Consider the following 20,687-nt stretch of genomic DNA (forward strand, 5'->3'; position numbering starts at 1 on the left):
TTAATACGTTTAAAATTGTCATCTTCTGACCCCTATAACTTTTTTATTTTTCCGTGTATGGGGCAGTATGAGGGCTCATTTTTTGCTCCGTCATCTGAAGTTTTTAACGGTACCATTTTTGCAGTGATAGGACTTATTGATCGCTTTTTATTCATTTTTAAATGATATAAAAAGTGACCAAAAATGCACTATTTTGGACTTTGGAATTTTTTTGCGCGCACGCCATTGATCGAGCGGCTTAATTAATGATATATTTTTATAATTCGGACATTTCCGCACGCGGTGATACCATATATGTTTATTTTTATTTTTATTTACACTGTGTTTTTTTTATATTGTAAAAGGGGGTTGATTCAAACTTTTAAGAGGGGAGGAGTTAAATGATCTTTATTCACTTTTTTTTTTCACTTTTTTTTGCAGTGTCATAGGTCCCATAGGGACCTATAACACTGCACACACTGATCTTTATCATTGATCACTGGTTTCTCATAAGAAACCAATGATCGCTGATTCTGCCGCATGACTGCTCATGCCTGGATCTCAGGCACTGAGCAGTCATTCGGCGATGGGACAGTGAGGAGGCAGGTAGGGGCCCTCCCGCTGTCCTGTCAGCTGTTTGGGATGCCGCGATTAGCCGCGGCTATCCCGAACAGCCCGACTGAGCTAGCCGGCAACTTTCACTTTCACTTTTAGCCGCGCGGCTCAGCTCTGAGCGCGCGGCTAAAGGGTTAATAGCGCGCGGCGCCACGATCGGCGCTGCGCGCTATTAGAGGTGGGTCCCGGCTTCACTATGATGCCGGACCCGCTGTGATATGACGCGGGGTTACTGTGTAACCCCGCTATATATCAAGAGAGCAGTACCAAGGACGTACCGGTACATCCTTGGTCCTTAAGGGGTTAAAGTTGAACAGATTTGTAAATTACTTCTATTAAAAAATCTTAATCCTTCCAATAGTTATTAGCTTCTGAAGTTTTCTGTCTAACTGCTTATTGATGATGTCATGTCCCGGGAGCTGTGCATGATGGGAAAATATCCCCATAGGAACTGCACAGCTCCCGGGATGTGAGTCATCAGAGAGCAGTTAGACAGAAAACAACAACTCAACTTTAAAAGCTAATAACTATTGGAATGATTAAGATTTTTTTATCGAAGTAATTTACAAATCTGTTTAACTTTCCGGAGCCAGTTGATATATAGAAAAAAGTTTTGGCCTGGAATACCCCTTTAATGAATCAGGAATACATGGAATATGACCAGTGAATGTTTTCTTTGTGAAACTGTTTGTGTTGTAATGGATTTTTTTAGATTTGTTGTCACAGTTGCGCAGGATGGATGCCAAAAATGGAGTGTTTGAGGAAATGCGATTAATTGTCTGATTATATTATAGGCGTAACAAGAGAAGAAGTTTGGCCAAGAAATATAAAATAAAAGAGGATATAAAAAAAAAATCTAAACATTTTCAATTGATTGTATCATTTTGTATTACCTAAGCATTTAAAACCAGCTAATGGTTTATTGGATTATTAACAATGCGCATTGAAGGTGATTTTTTCCAATTTTTGAAAGAGCTCTATATTTTTTTTATTCTTTTACATTTTTTTGGGTGAGAATGTGTGTTGGGCACTGTGTGTTGTACGTTAAGTATTTGTACATGTCTCCTTGTAAAGTAATACAGAAATCTTGTCAGTTACTAGACATTCAAGCTATATTGAAGACTGACCAAACCTGAGGGAAAACAAAAAGCCAGACTCGAAGGGGGGGGGGGTGACCAGTGACGTAGAGGAGTGGGAGGAGAAAGGTGGCACTTATAGGGAAAATGACAGCCTTGGTCTACTGAAACACAAAGTCACATTAGACTTGAAGAAAATATATATCTACTGTTTGAACTTGAGTATGTTCATAGTACATGTATACCCTATGTGATATACCTATACATTCTACATTGCCATAAAAAGTAGGAGGACAAAAGGATGAACTGGGCACTGCCTAATATTCCTGTGTGGCCAGTGTTCATGGATATAGAACTACGGGGTCTGTACGGGGGTGCAACAATGGCAACCAGACATCCATATAACAATACGTTGAGAGAAGAAAAAGCCAGTGCACTCACCCGTTCAATTGGACTTCTGTTTATTCACAGTACATAGTCGTACAACGTAGTAGTCCTGGACAATATCCCCGTGTGGGAGGTGCAGAGCAGGGTGTATCGCAGGCAGGGACGTTCACCGGAGCATGTCGGTGCTGTTTCTTCAGGCGCCCTCGGTGACAACATCCTGCTGCAGGTACGTGGCTTAAATACAGGTGAGTAACCATGGTAACCCAGATAACCATGGTAACCCGGTATAAAAGTACAAACATATAACCTGTTAAAACAATGTTACCTGCATGCTCATGGGAAGACATTCAATTCATTTCTGTCATTGAAACCCAGGGGACCAACGGCATCAAGCCTGCTTCCCGACATAGCAAATCTTTCATTCTTTCTCCACCTCTTGGGTGGGACTTAACGCACTCAATCCCTGCGAATTTGACGCACTTAGCATCATTCGCATGGAATTGTTCCATGTGAGTAATAAATTCGGGTGCTCCTATTTCCGTTTTGAGTGACCTGAAATGTTCTTTTATGCGTATCTGCAGCTTTCTTTCTGTCTTCCCAACATAAAACATACCACAGGGGCAGACCATCAAATACACCACATATTTAGTTTGACATGTTATCAAATCATTAACAACAATGTTTCTGCCTCCTATGTTTATGTTGGAAACTGCCACATTTTGCTCACATATGTTGCAGTTGTGACATTTGAAGTTCCCTTTGGGTTGTAACTGTTCTAGCCAGTTCTTCTCTCTTTGTGTGCTTACAGTGTCTGAGTTTCTTTTTATTAAGTTCCCTATTGTACGGTTCCGACGATATGTGATAAGTGGACCCTCTTTTGCATTGCTGGCGAGATGCTCGTCTTGCTCAAGCATATACCAATGCTTGGAGATAGCTTTTTTGATAACTGAGTTGAGGGGGGTGTTATCAAAGGAGAAGCAAAACCTCTCCTTTTTTACCTCTTTATTGGTTTTATTGTATAACAACTCATTCCGTGACTTAGTGTATGCCTTTGCATAAGCATTCTCGATGATCTCAACTGGGTACCCTCTCTCTAGCAGTCTATTTTTCAACTCTTCTGCCTGTTTGATGTATATCTCTGGGCTACTGTTAATATGTTTTAATAGTAGAAACTGACTATATGGAATGCTCTTCTTCAAATGCGTGGGATGGGAACTGTCATAGTGAAGAAGAGCATTCCTAGCTGTCTCTTTCCTGAAGCCCATAGTTATCAACTGATCTCCAACAACCATAATTTTGGTGTCCAAAAATTCCAGGGAGTCCCCACCAAAACAGGTGGTGAAAGTCATGTTCATGTCGTTTGCATTCAAAAACTGCGCAAACTCAGAGAACAGTTTTAGGTCCCCTTCCCAAACTATAAATACATCATCGACAAAACGCAGAATCAATTTAATGTATCTTATGAATGGCTTTGTGGTGGAAAAAATGTATTTCCTTTCAAATATCGATAGGTATAGATTCGCGAGGGTACAGGAGATGGGCGTTCCCATCACCATACCCTGGCGTTGTCTGTACCACCCATCCTCAATTTGGAATACATTTTTCTCTAAGATGACTCTAAGCGCTTCTGTCACAAAGTCAGAGAACTCAGACGTCTTATCTGTCTTGATAAGGATTTATCTGATCGTCTCTATACCCGCATCATGAGGGATACGGGTATTGAGGCTTTCAACGTCAATTGAGGCCAATGAAAAAATGTTCGGGCAAGCAGAATTTTTATGAGGTCCCCTGTATCTTTGAGATATGTTGGCATGTGTGAGAGCAAGGGGGATAACAGCCAATCCAAATAGCTGGATAAAGATTCTGTCGGCGAGCCGATCCCCAAGACTATTGGCCGCCCGGGGGATCGGCTCACCAACTTATGAATCTTGGGTAGAATATACCAGTATGGCTTCTTTGGAGTGGGGTTATATAAGTTTGTGGCAGTGGCTTCCGATATCACACCTTTATCTGTAAATTTCCTGAACAAACTACGTACCTTTTCCTGAACCCTGTACATTGGATCAGTTTTAAGAGGCTCATACGACCACTGCTCCACCTTTATCGGCTTTAGACACTGCCATTGGAGGGCATTTTTCTCTCTTTTCGGGATGTTTAGTTTCGCTTCAGGATAAACCAGTGCTTTAACCTCTTGCCTGACTGCTCTCTGGAACAAATCCAGGCTACTGCCTGGGGCTATCAGGGGGTTAAACCTGGACTTGTTGCCACCCTGAAAGTATTCCTGTATTCTAGCCGGGATGTGTGTGGTATCTCCAGATAACTCAGCCAAACATTTGGTAACTTCTACTTCACTTTCTGAAAACTCTAAGACAATGGAAAAACCCACAGGGCTAATTTGACAGGGTTGATCTCCTTCTAATATTTTTTTAGTTGCTGTGATGAATTTATTAGGCTGTGTGACAGAAAAAAAACTTTTTAAAATTCATTTTTCTAATTTCTCTATAGAGGTCAATTTTAAAGTTCTCATATTTGAACTTCTCCGCTACTCCAAAGTTAAGCCCCTTGCTCAATGCTGAAATACATACATCTGACTGTACTTTGTCAGTAATGTTCACGACAAGTGAAGGGCTCAGTTCTTTTTCCAAGTGACCGACTTGTCTTTCTTATCCCTCCGCCAGGGGTTCCGGCGTGGATCTCCTCCTTCTTTTGCCTCTTCCACGTCTGATTCTGTGCCTAAAGGGACCTGCGTTTTGGGCTGGGGGTGCGTTTGTGTAGCACTCCTCTCATCTGATTGATCCGTAGGTGTTGTGTCTGAATCAGTTGTCAGAAAGTCAGAATAGGACATTTGCGGCTTCTTATGGGAATGGCGTTTAAATTTATGCTTCTGATTGTAGTATCGGGGTTTTCCCCCACTCCCCTTATTCACAGGTTGTTTGTTCCATGTGAACACCATACCATGTTCAAAATCAGCCTTGTCACGAATATATTTATCTTTCATTGTTTCTTTAAGTATTATTTGTAGCTGAGCGATCTTTCCTTGCATGTACCTAGAGAACTGCATCTAGGACACTCTTGTGTAAAATTCAACTTTTGCTCGACTCAGTTCAGACGTAGTCGAAGTCCTGTTGCGTTTTTTCTAAAATCAATGCTTGCAGATTCAGGGAGTGGGCTAGATGTTCAGCATCCCATTTCCGAACAAATTCAGGATCACTTGTGAACTGCGAGGGTGATTTATAGACTCTTAATCCTCTAGGTGTTCGTTCACATTCGGTGTATGCTTTGAGCGATTGGATGGTCCAAAATAGCCTACATTCTTTATCAGCTAGATTGGATATCTTATATTCAAGGGACTTAGTGCTTATGATTTGAAGTTCGTCCTTGAGCTCGCAGGACTGAATGAACGTCCCTGCCTCTGCTCTGCCTGCTGTGATAGTAACTTCCGAAACTTGATTGGAGTTCGGAGAAGCCATGATTGCGCCAGGTGGAGTGTGCTATGGCGTGCTCTCAGTCCCAAAAACAACAGTCACATAAACTTAAAAGTAGAAGGACAAAAGGATGAACTGGGCACTGCCTAGTATTCCTGTGTTGCCAGTGTTCAAGGATATAGAACTACGGGGTCTGTACAGGGGTGCAACAATGGCAACCAGACATCCATATAACAACACATTGAGAGAAGAAAAAGCCAGTGCACTCACCTGTTCAATTGGGCCTCTGCACAGTTTTTGAATGCAAACAACATGAACATGACTTTCACCAGCTGTTTTGGGGGGGACTCCCTGGAATTTTGGACACCAAAATGATGGTTGTTGGAGATCAGTTGATAACTATGGGCTTCAGGAAAGAGACAGCTAGGAATGCTCTTCACTATGACAGTTCCCACCCCACGCATGTGAAGAAGAGCATTCCATATAGTCAGTTTCTACCATTAAAACATATTAAGTAGCCCAGAGATATACATCAAACAGGCAGAAGAGTTGAAAAATAGACTGCTAGAGAGAGGGTACCCAGTTGAGATCATCGAGAATGCCTATGCAAAGGCATACACTAAGTCACGGAATGAGTAGTTATACAATAAAACAAATAAAGAGATAAACAAGGAGTGGTTTTGCTTCTCCTTTGATAATACCGCCCTCAACTCAGTTATCAAAAAAGCTATCTCCAAGCATTGGTATATGCTTGAGCAAGACGAGCATCTCGCCAGCAATGCAAAAGAGGGTCCACTTATCACATATCGTCGGAACCGTACAATAGGGAACTTAATAAAAAGAAACTCAGACACTGTAAGCACACAAAGAGAGAAGAACTGGCTAGAACAGTTACAACCCAAAGGGAACTTCAAATGTCACAACTGCAACAAATGTGAGCAAAATATGGCAGTTTCCAACATAAACATAGGAGGCAGAAACATTGTTATTAATGATTTGATAACATGTCAAACTAAATATGTGGTGTATTTGATGGTCTGCCCCTGTGGTATGTTTTATGTTGGGAAGACAGAAAGAAAGCTACAGATACGCATAAAAGAACATTTCAGGTCACTCAATACGAAAATAGGAGCACCCAAATTTACTACACACATGGAACAATTCCATGCGAATGACGCAAAGTGCGTCAAATCCGCAGGGATTTAGTGCATTAAGTCCCACCCAAGAGGCGGAGACAGAAAGAAAAAATTTGCTATGTCGGGAAGCCAGGTGAATCAGCAGGCTTGATGCCGTTGGTCCCCTGGGTTTCAATGACAGAAATGAATTGAATGTCTTCCTATGAGCATGCAGGTAACAGTGTTTTAACAGGTTATATGTTCGTACTTAAAAAAAAAAAATTATACCAGGTTACCATGGTTACTCACCTGTATTTAAGTCACGTACCTGCAGCAGGATATTGCCACCTAGGGCGCCTGAAGAAACGCCCATTGGCATGAAACGGCACCGTCGTGTTCCGGTGAACGTCCCTGCCTGCGATACACCCTGCTCTGCACCTCCCACACGGGGATATTGTCCAGAACTACTACGTGAGTGCACTGGCTTTTTCTTCTCTCAACGTGTTGACATTCTACATTGCATTTATTTGAATAACATCAATTCTGAGTGGTTAACTTTATAATGATAATTTAGTGTAACTCAAAGATGCTGAAAAAGAAGACCATTCTTTGGTAGCTTTGCTATTCTCATATTATGATTGATTGTCTTTAACTTATGCCATAAAAAATTCAAGAGCCATGATAGGTTTTCAGAGAATCCATGGTTGATGCTGAGTTGTAAATGTAAGCTTGGTTCAGACAGGATATATGCACCAGACAGGATATATGGTGACTACATGCAGAATGAAGTTCTACTTCAATAAACCACTCAATCTGAGCTGTTGGTTCAGAAAGTAGAGTTGAAGACATTCACTGAGATGTGTAAGATATCTGAAGGGAAGACATAATGAGTACGGATACATTTTTATTACCGCCCACAAGTATGGGCCTATTGGAGTAAAGTTTTTCTTGAATCCTTGGGCAAACTAATCAAATTTAGAATTTGTAGTTTGCAATTCAAGTGTTCAAAGTCCTAGAACTGTCAGGGAAGGTGGCCATCATAAAGATCAGACCCACTTGAAGGAAACTACCCTAGACGCCAAGGGGACTGGATGTTGGAGAAGGCTGCCAAGGCTGCAGTGCTCCTGTCCTCCCACTGTTATGGTACAGAGTATGCAGGTGGATGGAAAGTATGAATCTGTCTGGTTAGGTCTCTTGCAGGAACCAGCAATGCATGCTGAGAAATACCAATGGAAGAAGAAAGAGGTGGTTCAGGGCAAAGACGGCATCTGGAGAGTTGGTAATTTGTGTGTGCCAACAGCCATGTACCCCATGGTAACATGTAAGGCCCCATACACTAAGCAGAAGGGAGCTATGTGTGTAGTAATGTCCGTACATTGGGTGGCCTGAAGATTAAACAATGCAGAAAGGTTTGTACAGACTTCATTATTTTCATCTGTTATGACCTAGGTAAAACAATAAAGGTACCTGACCAACACACTCCATAATCCTCTTACTTGTTTCAGAGGCTATGAGTAAACTTCGTCTAACTGCCTAAGGTGGACCAATATAAGTATGTCCTTGCCTGACTGTACTGATTCCCTAACCACAGATACAGTTAAGAATACAACTAAGAACCTTTTGTAAAGTTGTGCCTAGCTCAGTTTCTGTAATTGTTACCCAGTACCTTAAACCTATGAGTGTGTGTCAGGAAATAAGTAGGAAAGAGACGCTTACACATGATGATCCCGTATAGATGTATCTAAAATATATTCTCTGATAACTGTTAAATCTATGTATTTACAAGATAATCACAATGGATTGTTAGGATGTGACATTATATGAGGATAATCAGTGGGTGAACATTGGTGTCCTGTACAAATAGCTGGGTGAAATAAGCATCTTAGTGGGTGATAATATTATAAAGAAAAGGAATACTTGGTGTACAAATATAAAAAGGATAGGCCTAGCTAGTGGGATGAGTAAATGTTAACTAAGCTCAGAACCTGATTAGAAGGGAATTGAACTGGAGAATGCACATTACCCAAGACCCTTATGCCAATACACATTTTCACTACCAAACCTACAAAGGAACACAAACCACATTCTAGAATTAAACGGACAGCCCCTGCTGGGAGCCTTGACCCCATGTGTATATTGATGCTACAGGAGTCCCAAGGGTGGTCCCAGATGAATTTAAAGGGGTTCTCCCTTGTTTATACTGTTTTTTGTTATTATGTTTGTGTGTTATGTGTGTACAAGTATGTGATTTTTTATGTGTGTTGGGATTATGTATATATGTATTTTCTTACCGTTTGTGAAGATCCGGAAACTGGCCCCTTTTTCTTCCAGTGGCTTGCTGTGTAACCTCGGCCTCTGCCATGTTGTGTTCGGTAAGTGAGATGTCAGGGGGTGTGTTTCTGACGTCCGTGGCAAATCTTTTCTTCCTGTTTCTTCCGTGGCTGGGCGACAAATCTGCGGCCTCTTCCGGCGCATGTAGTTTTTTTTGTTTTTTTTTTACCAATAAAGTTTTTTTTGTCTAATTGACAAACTGTCTGCACTTGTGCGAAGCTATGTTATTAGCGTAGACCTAACGTACGCTACGCTGTAAGCGTAGCACTTGCGTACTCGCGCATGCGCAGACAGTTTGTCAATTAGACAAAAAAAACTTTATTGGTAAAAAAAAAAAACTACCTGCACATGCGCCGGAAGAGGCCGCAGATTCGTCGCTGAGCCACGGAAGAAACAGGAAGAAAAGATTTGCCTCGGACGTCAGAAGATAGGAAGGACAGAAGCAAGAACACACCCCCCGACATCCCACTTACCGAACACAACATGGCAGAGGCCGAGGTTACACAGCAAGCCCAAATACTAAGCATTGCACAAATAGAGGTTCTTGGCAAAGGCCTCACTTTTGTTCCTACTAGTAATTTTGATCTATATCGCACCATTCTTGATGTCAATAAATTTGTTTGTTTCAAAAGACATTTTCAACAAGACAATATGGCTGTATTGGACTCACATGATGACTCTACAAATATTCAGCATCTTAATGTAAGAGGACAAAGTCAAATGCCGCTATATAGTACCTTTCAGGACCATGTTGCCACACAGATACTTACAGATTTACAATATATACCTGAGGATATGAATACATTTTCCAGCACTATCAACACCTTCAGTATAAAAAATCCTGAGTTTTATCCTATTAATTCCAGATCAGATAGTATGGACACTTTCCAACAGAGAGCTGAGCAGGATTTGAAGAATCTATATCAACAACAACAGAAAAATAGGTATAGACACAATCTTACAGCGAAACAAAGAAAGGCTGTAAAAGAACTAATGGAAAACAACACATTGACTATACGTCAGTCAGATAAAGGGGGCTCTGTAGCAGTTATGAACACTACACTATATGAGAGATTAATATTAGAGATGTTACAGGATGTAAACACCTATCGTAAACTTAGCTACAACCCCACTGACATTGTTAGAAATAAATTAAACCAACTTCTGGAAGAAGGCATAGCCCTATCCATCATTTCTGAGAGACAATCTGAATATTTAAAACCGCTTCATGTGAAATGCCCTGTTTTCCATGCGTTACCTAAACTACACAAGGACAGATTCCCGCCACCAATGCGACCGATTGTCGCTGGCATTGATTCTTTGCTGGAAAGATTAAGCTCCTGGCTAGATGAATTGCTGCAGCCTCTTGTGTGTAGGACCACTGGATACATCAGAGACACTAAAACTTTACTACAGGCTATGGAATGCCTACAGTGGTCTGATCAGGAGAGCTGGATGACCTGCGACATTACGGCTCTGTATACATGCATACCGCATGACATGACCGTTATAGCCGTATCTCATCATCTTAAAAAATATAGCAATTATAATTATGATTTACAGGAATATATTTTACAGGTCATGCTCTTCCTGCTCCAACACAATTTTTTTTTCTTTAATAATGCTTATTATTTGCAAATTACTGGTTGCCCGATGGGCTCTAAGTTTTCTCCATCTCTGGCCAATCTTTATATGGCTTACTGGGAGGAGGTCATCTTGTTTTCGCCAGCCAACCCTTTTTACCATCTTATAGGGTGGTATGGGCGATACATAGACGACCTCCTCCTAGTGTGGCAGGGGACTCCTATTCAAGCTCAGCAATTTTCCCAATTTCTCAATCATAATGATTTTTCTTTAAAATTTACCATGAACATGAACACCGTGAATATAGATTTTTTAGATGTCACACTCAAGGGTGATTCATTGAATAATTGTATTCATACAAAACTTTTCTGCAAGCCATGCTCAGGTAATAGCCTTCTTCATGCGACAAGCTGCAATCCTCACCAAACAATTCAAAACCTTCCAATAGGTGAATTTGTCAGGGCCAGGCATACATCCACACAAGATTCTGTATATTCTGACACGTGCAAAGATATTAGGAAACGTCTGAGAGATAGGGGTTACGATTACACATACTATAGCAAGAGCAGAGGGTATCGTTAATTCTAAACCGCCGGGGCACTACCTTAAGGATAAATTAAACAATAGACACTTTGATATGGAAAACAATTTGACCTTTACTACTTCATTTTCCAATCAGTTTGCGGATGTTAGAAATATTATTTACAAACATCTACCGGTCTTACATCATGACCTTCTTATGTCACAAATTTTACAAGCAAACAGGGTGAAAGTCGTTCCTTTAACCCCTTAAGGACCAATGCAAATAAACCTGTACGCCCCTGAAAGACCAGGCCTGTTTTTCAAATCGGGGATGTCTGTCTTTATTAGAGAATAACTCTGGTAACGTTTTGCCAATCACGATAATTCTGACATTGTTTTTTTGTCACAAGTCGTCCTTCATGTACATAGTAAAAGTAAGCCGATATCATTTGTAGTTTTTTTTTACAATGCAAAAAATCATGAAATTTTTACAAAAAATTAAGATTTTTTGCTATTTTAACACTAATTGGTTGCATATATTTATACTTACTGACCAAATAGTTTATGAAACTTATACTTTCAGATGTCTACTTTATTTTGACGTCATTTTTTAGTTTTTAATTAACATTTTAAATTAGTTAGAACCCTAACAATTTAACTTGAAATTTTGAAAATTTGAAAAGTACATCTTTTTTTATGTGCTATGCAAGGTTTGCAGAAATTAAAAGGTAGTAGAACATAGGAACACCCCCCCCAAATGACCCCATTTTAAAAACTAGACCCCTTAAGGTATTCGCTAGGGGGTACAGTGAGTATTTTAACACCATAGTTTTTTGGCAGGAATTATTACAAAGTCAGTGTTAAAAATTCGAAAATTGCAATTTTTCACAAATGCATCATTTGGGGGGCATATTTTTTGTACATCACTTCTGATATTGAAAGAAATGCACCCTATATTTTATTTAGCTGCTTGTCCCATGTTCGGAAATACCCCCGCTTTGGCCATATATGGTTCCTTGGCCGCGTGGTAGGACACAGAAGGAGAGGAGCGCCATTTGGCTTTCAGGGCAGAACAGTACCCCCCACCCCCACAAAGGACCCCATTTATATACCGCACCCCTACAAGTTATTGGCTGGTCGGCTGGCAGTATAACGCGTCTGTCTGTAACAGTTAAGGCTCCTGATGGATATATCCGCCATGTTGTGGGAATAAGCACCCGCTCATGGCGAATATATCCATTACTGCTGCGGCTGGGTAGCTCAGTGTGTCTGCTCATGACTGCTGGCGGAAAATCTGCCGCTATGAGTGGACGCACAAAGCTACCCAGCCGCAGCAGCGAGCTCATTACCGTGACTGCTGCATAATGTGTAGGATCACGTGGCGGACATCCGCAGCATATTACATGCTGCGGATGTCCGCCAATGCGATCCTACACATTATGCTTTTTTTTTTTATTAGATTCATTTAATAAATGTATTTTTAATATATATATACTTTTTACACTTTTATTACATTTTTATTTATTTTTACACTTTTATTTTATTTATTTATTTATTTTTACACTTTTTAATGCTTTGGAATACTTAGTATTCCAAAGCATTGCAGTTATATGCTGCCTGCCAGTTTTCACTAGCAGGCAGCATATTTCACTAGCAGGCAATACCCAAGGCAGACCTGGGGGTCTTTGTAGGACCCCCGGCTGCCCAGGTATGCAGCAGCACCCCGCGATGCTCCGGGGTGCTGCAGGAGAGACAAAGGGAGCCCCCTTCCTCTGTCAGAACTCCTTACAGCGCGCGGTCACTTCTGAGCGCGGCTGTAAGGGTTAAACTGTCGGGAGTGCGGCAGGCCCCGGCCAGCTGCGTATTACACGCAGCACCCCGCGATCGCGATGCGGGGTGCTGCAGAGGAGACAGAGGGAGCTCCCTCCCTCTGTCATAACACTTACAGCCCGCGGTCACTTCCGACCGCGGCTATAAGGGTTAAAACTGCCGGGACCGAAGTTTACTTCGGTCCTGGCAGTGCAGCAGGGTCCCGGCTGTGTGATACAGCCGAGTCCCTGCCGCGATCTCGTGGGTGCACTGGGCAGCACCCACGAAAAGAATGGACGAGTAATACCTGGCTTTCCACCAAAGGGAGTTATCAGTGTGGAAGAAACAGATGCAGTAACTGCAAGCTTATGACTAATTCTAACACGTTTAAATCATGTGTCACAAATATTAGCTATAACATCAAAAGTTACATTAACTGTCAAACACATCACGTTGTATACAGTATCACTTGTTTAGAGTGTATGCTACAATACATTGGATGCACCAGTCGAAAATTAGAATACAAGAACATCTTAATTTATCTTCACCAGGTCAATTTTCAAATAGATCCATGTCGGGCATAGCCAAACACATAATAGAAAAACACGATGGCATCGTTCCCAAGATTGAAGTTACAGGTCTGGAGAGAGTACACCCTCCTCGTAGAGGAGGGGACTGGAGTAAGTCCCTGTTCAGACGGGAGGTGTTTTGGATCCTGTGTATGGATTCACGCTTCCCGTCTGGACTTAATTATAGACATGATTTGTCATATATATATTAGTTATGATACATCTCTTATGATGTTTTATGCCCTGTCATGTGCATATATGTTTATTTCCTATACTCGAGTATTTTCTAGCACTAGATTTCGGTTGTGATATTTAACGGGACTTCATTGCATGATCTCACCTGTGGGTATACACCCACGGGCGGTTCATCCCCTCCCATGGGATATGACGATATAAAAGGAAGTTATGCTGGGTATTGTAGTTGCCATGATTAAGACTTAGCGTTAAGTCGAAGCGCGTCGGTGCATTTGGTGTTGTTCTCTTTTCTATGTTTTTATTTTTGCTCATGCACTGTATTTTAATATGAAGAAATAAACTTGGATTTTTTACCCAGCCTTGGGAGACGGAACTTCCTTTTCTCCTCTCCTTCCTGATACACAGCAAGCCGCTGGAAGAAAAAGGGGCCAGCTTCCGGATCTTCACAAAAGGTAAGAAAATACATATATACAAAATCACAACACATATAAAAACACATACTTATACACACATAACACACAAATATAATAACAAAAAACAGTATAAACAAGGGAGAACCCCTTTAAAGCTATAGATCAAGAAAAAGCTGGATTTGGATCTATAATACCCCAGATTTCCATAAACAAAAATGTGGACTGGATTAATTATATCTATTATAACCAGCAGAGATTCATACATTTCTCAGTGGATGCTTTTAAAGGTCAGGCCAAACAACTAAGTGCCACATCCACTATGACATTCCAAAATAGTATGGCTTTAGATAAGATGTTAGCAGAAAAAAGGGGGATATGTCAAATGTTTGGGGAGACCTGTTGCCCATATATCCTAGCCAATACAGCCAATACAGGGAGCATTGGTAACATATAACCATAGCCATAAAGAAACTAGAAGACCTATCAGTTGGTCTTCTTCAAAATAATTCTGGAATCTCAGACCCTTGGGATCAATACTTTATTGGATTGGAGGGTAGAAAAAGACTTTGGCCTAAATAGGAATAACCATATTTATAATCCTCATAATATTGCTTTTGTTGTGTGTTGTGTTTTGCCTTGCCTAAAGAAGATGTGTGAGAAGGCCATCGCCACACCAGTGATGACAAATGTGGACTTCAAGAGTTCTGATGAAGTCTATACCCCATTATAGAGCCTCAATGCCATCTATAACACCAGTGAACCATAGGGAAAGCATCTGACTCCATATGTGTAAAGTCTGAGGCTAAGGGGGTCCATGGACAAGCTATGAGTCGTCTAAAGTACAGTGAAGATTCTGAGAAAACACATTGGGGCAGATGAGTTAGGCAGATGACGGAAATTAGGGAAAGGTAAAATAGTAATTTTAAGGGGGTATTGTAATGGATTTATATGTACCGTATTTATCGGCGTATAACACGCACTTTTTAGGCTAAAATTTTTAGCCTAAAGTCTGTGTGCGTGTTATAGGCCGATACACCCCCAGGAAAGGCAGGGGGAGAGAGGCAGTCGCTGCCCGCTTCTCTCCCCCTGTCTTTCCTGGGGTCTAGAGCGCTGCTGTCGGCCCTTTTCACCCCCTGGTTATCGGCGCCGCTGCCCGTTCTGTTCCCCTGACTATCGGTGCCGGCGCCGATAGCCAGGGAGAGAGAAGCGGCGCCGACAGCCAGGGGGAGAGAAGGGGCAGCGGCACCCATTGCCGGCGCCGCTGCCCCGTTGCCTCCCCCCAGTCCGGTCCGCGCTGCTCCGCTGCTCCAGGCCTCCGTCGTGCGTCCCCGGCGTCATTGCTATGCGCTGAACGGCGCGGCGCTCTGACGTCATGCGCCGCGCCGTGCATAGCAATGACGCCGGGGACGCACGACGGAGGCCTGGAGCAGTGGAGCAGCACGGACCGGACTCAGGTAATTATGCCACCGGGGATGGGGGGAGGCAACGGGGCAGCGGCGCCGGCAATGGGTGCCGCTGCCCCTTCTCTCCCCCTGGCTGTCGGCGCCGCTTCTCTCTCCCTGGCTATCGGCGCCGGCACCGATAGTCAGGGGGACAGAACGGGCAGCGGCGCCGATAACCAGGGGGTGAAAAGGGCCGACAGCAGCGCTCTAGACCCCAGGAAAGGCAGGGGGAGAGAAGCGGGCAGCGACGGCCTCTCTCCCCCTGCCTTTCCTGGGGGTATATCGGGGTATACACGCGCACACACGCACCCTCATTTTTTCATGGATATTTGGGTAAAAAACTTTTTTTACCCAAATATCCAAGGTAAAATGAGGGTGCGTGTTATAGGCCGGTGCGTGGTATACCCCGATAAATACGGTATATATATATATATATATATATATATATATATATATATATATATATATATATATATGTCAGGATCCGGATACTGTGAGGATACTGGTGGTGGATCCTCTGTGTCAGTGGGGTGATGACGTGGGCCGTACCAGGGGAACGGAGTCTAAGGAGTTACTGGTATTCACCAGAGCCCGCCGCAAAGCGGGATGGACTTGCTGCGGCAGGTAACCCCCAGGTCGTTCCACCCGATAGCGACTCAACCCCAACTGACTGCTGAGATAGGCGCGGTACAAGGGATTAGGCAAGAGCAAGGTCGGATGTAGCAGAAGGTCAGGGCAGGCAGCAAGGATCGTAGTCAGGGGCAACGACAGGAGGTCTGGAACACTTGCTTGGGACATACAAGGAACGCTTTCACTGGCACAATGGCAACAAGATCTGGAAATGCAGGGAAGGGGAAGTGAGGTCATATAGACCAGTGCACAGGTGAATTCACTAATTTGGGCCAGGCGCCAATCAGCGGCGCACTGGCCCTTTAAATCGCAGAGAGACGGCACGCACACGCCCTAGGGAGCGGGGCCGCGTGCGCCGGGACTGAACCGATGAAGGATGGGTCTGGTAAGGAGGCTGGGATGCGAACCGCGAGCGGGCGCACCCGGCATCGCGGATCGCATCCGGGGAGGAGCGGGGACCTGGAGCGCTCGGCGTAACAGTAAACCCCCCCCCCCTGGGTCTCCCCCTCTTTTTGGAACCCGAAAATTTGTGAATGAGGTCCTTGTCGAGGATGTTATCCTCGGGTTCTCCCGACCTCTCCTCAGGACCGCAATTCTCCCAATCTACGAGAATTTTTTTTTTTACCTATGACCGTCTTAGACGCAAGAATTTCTTTAACAGAGAAGACATCGGAGGAACCGGAGACAGGAGTTGGAGCGCCAACCTTGGGAGAGAAGCGGTTAAGGATAAGCGGTTTAAGAAGAGAAACATGAAAAGCGTTAGGAATGCGAAGAGAAGGAGGAAGAAGGAGTTTGTAAGAGACAGGATTGATTTGGCACTTGATTTTAAAGGGTCCAAGATAACGTGGTCCCAGTTTATAACTGGGGACACGGAAGCGGATATACTTGGCAGAGAGCCACACTTTGTCTCCAGGAGCAAAGACAGGAGGAGTTCTTCTCTTTTTGTCGGCATGATTCTTCATCCGGGATGAGGCCTGTAGGAGGGATTTTTGAGTCACCTTCCAGATGGTGGAGAAGTCCCGGGTAAGTTCGTCAACAGCAGGCAAACCAGAAGGGGTGGGAGTGGGGAGGGGGGGGAAGAGGGTGACGTCCGTACACCACAAAGAACGGGGATTTGGCGGAGGATTCAAAGTCTTTGAAATTGTACGAGAATTCGGCCCAGGGTAGAAGATCGGCCCAATCATCCTGGCGGGAGGAAACAAAATGTCGCAAATAGTCACCAAGAATCTGATTAACTCTTTCTACTTACCTATTGGATTGGGGATGATAGGAAGATGAGAAATTTAATTTGATTTTTAGTTGATTACAGAGAGCTCTCCAAAATTTCGATACAAATTGAACGCCTCTATCCGAGATGATATGCGTGGGAAGCCCGTGAAGGCGAAGAATGTGCATAAAATTTTTGGCGCAGAAGGAAGGCCTGGAAGTGGAATAAAATGTGCCATCTTGGAGAAACGATCAACGACCACCCAAATGACTGTGTTGCCATGGAATAAAGGCAGGTCCGTTATAAAGTCCATGGCAATCTGAGACCATGGTAGCTCAGGGACAGGCAGAGGATGAAGGAGGCCGGCAGGCTTCTGGCAAGGAGTCTTGTCCCGGGCACAGACTGTACAGGCCCGAACGAAATCAGCGACATCTGCTTCCAGGGTAGGCCACCAATATAAACGAGAGATGAGTTGGATGGACTTCTTGACGCCAGCATGGCCGGCGAGGTGCGAGGAATGTCCCCACCTGAGGATCTTGAGGCGCTGGCATGGGGGGACGAAAGTCTTTCCAGGAGGTGTTTGTATGATAGAAGCTGGAGAAGAGGAGATCAGACACTCAGGAGGAACAATGTGTTGCAGGGGGGCTTCCATTTCGGAAGCGTCAGAGGAATGAGAAAGGGCGTCAGCCCTGATGTTTTAGTCAGCAGGGCGAAAATGAATCTCGAAGTTAAAACGGGCAAAAAACAACAACCACCTAGCTTGGCGTGGGTTCAACCATTGGGCAGACTGAAGATACCAGAGATTCTTGTGATCCGTGTAGATGACAATTGGGTATTTGGAACCCTCCAGCAGGTGCCTCCATTCTTCGAGAGCTAGTTTAATGGCCAGCAGTTCTCGATCACCAATGGAGTAATTTTTCTCCGCCGGAGAGAAGGTCTTAGAAAAGAAACCACAAGTAATGTTATGTCCAGTAGAGTTTTTTTGTAGGAGTACAGTTCCGGCTCCCACCGAGGAGGCGTCTACCTCCAGCAAGAAGGGTTTAGTTGGTTCAGGTCTGGAGAGTACAGGAGCAGAAGAAAAGGCAGTTTTGAGACGATTGAATGCCTCATCCGCTTGGGGAGACGCATTCTTCTTGGTTAGGGCCACAATTGGAGCCACAATGGTGGAAAAGTGCGGAATAAACTGTCGGTAGAAATTGGCAAACCCCAAGAAGCGTTGGATAGCTCGGAGTCCAGAGGGGCGTGGCCAATCTAAAACGGCTGACAGTTTGTCTGGGTCCATTTGAAGTCCCTGGCCAGAGACTAAATAACCTAGAAAGGGAAGAGATTGGCATTCAAAGAGACATTTTTCTATTTTGGCAAATAATTGATTGTCACGGAGTCTCTGGAGCACTAGATGGACATGATGGCGGTGTTCTTCAAGGCTAGAAGAAAAAATCAAAATGTTGTCCAGGTAAACCACAACACAGGTATATAACAGATCCCGAAATATTTCATTCACGAAGTCCTGGAAGACAGCGGGGGCGTTGCAGAGCCCAAAGGGCATAACGGATATTCAAAATGTCCGTCTCTGGTATTAAATGCAGTCTTCCACTCATCCCCTTTCCTGATGCGGATGAGATTATGTACACCTCTTAAATCCAATTTGGTGAAGATGTTAGCGCCACGTAGGCGGTCAAAGAGTTCCGATATAAGAGGCAGGGGATAGCGTTTTTTTATAGTGATCTTATTAAGACCGCGATAATCGATGCACGGCCGTAAGGAACCGTCTTTTTTGGAGACAAAGAAGAACCTCGCTCCGGCAGGGGAGGAAGACTTGCGGATGAATCCCCTCTTTAAATTTTCTTGGATGTAATCCGACATGGTTAGTGTCTCAGGAGCAGACAGAGGATAGATCCTGCCCCGGGGTGGAGTAGTATCAGGAAGGAGATCAATAGGGCAGTCATAAGGCCTGTGAGGAGGCAAAGTCTCTGCTTGTTTTTTGCAAAAAACATTGGCGTAGTCCTGATATGCCTTGGGGAGACCTGGTATAGGAGGAGCCACTGGGGTTTGACTGGGAGCAGACGTGAGGCATTTTTTGTGGCAAGAAGCACCCCAGCTCTTGATCTCCCCAGTGGTCCAGTCAAGGGTAGGAGAATGGCGTTGGAGCCAAGGCAGGCCGAGGAGAATTTCAGAAGTGCAGTTAGAGAGGACCAGAAATTCAATTTTTTCGTGATGAGGTCCAATGCACATTAACAGGGGTTCTGTGCGGTAACGCACAGTACAGTCCAATCTTTCTCCTTTAACTGAAGCGATGTAGAGAGGTCTGGCGAGACTGGTCACTGGGATGTTGAACCTGTTAACGAAAGAGGCCAAAATAAAATTTCCTGCAGAGCCTGAATCCAAGAAGGCCACAGCTGAGAAGGAGGAGTTAGTAGAAGAAGAAATCCGCACAGGCACAGTAAAACGTGGAGAAGCAGAGTTCACACCTAGAGCTGTCTCACCTTTGTGCGAAATCGGAGTGCGTCTTTCCTGACGCGGAGGACGGATAGGACAATCCTTCAGGAAGTGTTCGGTACTGGCACAGTACAGGCATAGGTTCTCATTGCGGAGGCGTGTCCTCTCTTGTAGGGTCAGGCAAGACCGGTCTACTTGCATAGCCTCCACGGCAGAAGGCACAGGAACAGATTGCAGCGGACCAGAGAAGAGAGGAGCCGGGGAGAGAAATCGCCTAGTGCGAACAAAGTCCATATCCTGACGGAGCTCCTGGCGTCTTTCCGAAAAACGCATGTCAATGCGGGTGGCCAAATGGATAAGTTCATGCAGGTTGGCAGGAATTTCTTGTGCGGCCAGCACATCCTTGATGTTACTGGATAGGCCTTTTTTAAAGGTCGCACAGAGGGCCTCGTTGTTCCAAGATAATTCAGAGGCGAGGGTACAAAATTGGATGGCGTATTCGCCTACAGAAGAATTTCCTTGGACCAGGTTCAGCAAGGCAGTTTCGGCAGAAGAAGCTCGGGCTGGTTCCTCGAAGACACTACGAAGCTCAGCGAAGAAGGACTGTACAGTGGCAGTGACAGGATCATTGAGGTCCCAGAGCGGTGTGGCCCATGACAAGGCCTTCCCAGACAGGAGACTAACCATGAAAGCCACCTTTGACCGTTCAGTGGGAAATTGGTCCGACATCATCTCCAAATGCAGGGAACATTGCGAGAGAAAACCACGGCATAGTTTAGAGTCCCCATCAAATTTGTCCGGCAGGGACAAGCGGAGGCTGGAAGCAGCCACTCGCTGCGGAGGAGGTGCAGGAGCTGGCAGAGGAGATGGTTGCTGTAGCTGTGCTAAAAGCTGTTGTAGCATAACAGTCAGTTGAGACAGCTGATGGCCTTGTTGCGCTATCTGTTGCGAC

This window comes from Hyla sarda, chromosome 7, assembly GCF_029499605.1.
Source record: "Hyla sarda isolate aHylSar1 chromosome 7, aHylSar1.hap1, whole genome shotgun sequence".
NCBI lineage: Eukaryota > Metazoa > Chordata > Amphibia > Anura > Hylidae > Hyla > Hyla sarda.